Here is a 2,500-nt window from a genome sequence, read left to right on the forward strand (position 1 = left end):
TACATGTATTTATGTCGAAGATATAACCGAAACCGGTCAAATATATATTTTGTATTATGACGATATTCATTCTCATTCATACCTTTTCCACACATACACCCACACACACACACACACACACACACACACACAGACACACACACACACATATTCATATATATATATATATATATATATACATATATATATATATACACACTCTCTTATATATGATAAATAACTATATATATAGATAGATAGATAGATATAGATATTTATTTATATGTGTAATAGATGTATATAAAACCATCTATTTATATGTACTGTGCATATATGAAATAATGTGTAAATTCATATTGATTCGAATGTGATAATCTGCTTTCCATCCAAAATAAAACCAATAAATGAACATGTGGAAATCACAGAATGAATGTAGTAATCGACTTTCCATTTAAGATTAAAGTACTAGCTCAACGCGTGGAAATCAGAGTAAGAATTTGATCCGCGGAGGGGAAATCGGCAATTCGAGCGGGGCAGGGTGGTTAAGGAGCAAGTTCTGGCGCTGCAGAATATGAGAATGCTTGAGTGAAAGGAATATGCAGTTATATATAAACCGTCACTCGGATGACGAAAACAGTATTTCACCATGAAGTTGTTGGTAAGAACGGCTTAACTGATATACAAGGAATTTCTCGACATTTATATTTTTGAATTAAGATTTGTGCTTATCTCGGAATTGATATATATACGAGCAGGCAAAGTATGGTATATATGTTTTTGATTCTTTTATCGCAGGTAATAGTCGCCACGGTCGTGGTCTCATCAGCGGCTCCCCAGGGCTATCACCTGGATAAGCTTTCAGGACCAAGCTTTGGATTAAGAGGTTCAGACTCAGGTTCTGGAACAGGAGGTTTAAGCTCAGGTTTTGGAACAGGAGGTTTAGGCTTAGGTTTTGGAATAGGAACTTCAGATTCAGGTCTTGGAGCAGGAATTTTAAGCTTAGGCTCTGGAATAGGAGGCTTAGCCTCAGGTTTTAGCACAGGAGGATGCGGGCCCGGAAGGGTGCTGCATATTGACGGCAGATGCGTTACTCCACGCGTCAACCGCAAAGTTTACTTGTATGACGCGCCACCCGTACCCGTGTCCCATGGTCCCCCACCCTACATTCCAGAGCCAACTGTTGAGACAAATATCTTGTTCATCCGAGCACCAGAACAAGGACAAGGACCAGATCCTATTGTTATACCTCCTCCTAGACAAGAACACGTTGTGTACGTCCTTAACAAAGAGTCTCTACAGCAACAGGAAGTGATCGAACTCCCAGCTCCGCCAGCGAGCGAACCTGAAGTTTACTTCGTGAACTACGGTGACGGCGAGAACCCGGTTCTTCCTAGCGGCGTTGATCTCCAGACTGCCCTGAACGCAGCTTCCCAAGGTGGTGGTCAAGTGGTTGGAGGCGGTGCCGGAGGCGTTGGGGGAGGTTTTGGAGGCAGTGGAGGAATCGGTGGATTCGGAAGTGGAGAAATTGGTGGATTCGGAAGTGGAGGAATCGGTGGATTCGGAGGAAGTGGAGGAATCGGCGGATTCGGAGGAAGTGGAGGAATCGGTGGATTCGGAAGTGAAGGAATCGGTGGATTCGGAGGAAGTGGAGGAATCAGTGGCTTTGGAGGAAGTGGAGGAAGCGCTGGATTCGGAGGAAGTGCAGGAATCGGTGGATTCGGAAGAAGTGGAGGAATCGGTGGATTTGGAAGTGGAAGAATCGGTGGATTTGGAAGTGAAGGAATCGGTGGATTCGGAGGAAGTGGAGGAATCGGTGGATTTGGAGGAAGTGGAGGAAGCGCTGGATTCGGAGGAAGTGGAGGAATCGGTGGATTTGGAGGAAGTGGAACAAATGGTGGCTTCGTAGGAGGTGGAGTAAGCAGTGGAGTCGGAAGCAGTGCTATCAACGGCGGTCTCGTGAGCGGTGGCGACAGCGGGCAATTTGTCGTCAGCGGTGTTTCCGCTCCTCCAAGCCTTTATTCCTTGCCTTAACTCCTTTATTCAGAAAAAAAAATTGGTTCTTTCTATTCTTTTAAAATATGTGTTATATATATTTCTATAATAAAAGAAATACAATTTTGTGTGGTCTTCTGTATCCTCTACTGTAGAGTGCATAGTTTAATGTGACCTGGTCAATACTTCTTGCTCATTTTCCTTGAGGAATAATCTAAAGTCAAATTAGATTTCCAAGTACATTTTTTTTTTTTCATAAGTTTGTACCATTTGCTTAAAACAAAAAGATGTCCCCGGGGATGAGGATGACCGTTGCCGTGAGGAATCTGTGACTTAAAGAAAACGGGAAGCATACCTGGAATGTCTCACCTGCGCGGTTTCGTTACGTTTTTTTATTATTTGTTTTACTTTTGTTTTAATTTATTCTAATAAGCCTTTTTAAGCGATCTTTTAGACGAACCTTTGCCTGAAAAAAAGTTGACCACTAAAAAGAAAATTAATTTATAACGAAACTGTTAATCTTTACTAT

This window comes from Penaeus chinensis, chromosome 24, assembly GCF_019202785.1.
Source record: "Penaeus chinensis breed Huanghai No. 1 chromosome 24, ASM1920278v2, whole genome shotgun sequence".
Classification (NCBI taxonomy): Eukaryota; Metazoa; Arthropoda; class Malacostraca; order Decapoda; family Penaeidae; genus Penaeus; species Penaeus chinensis.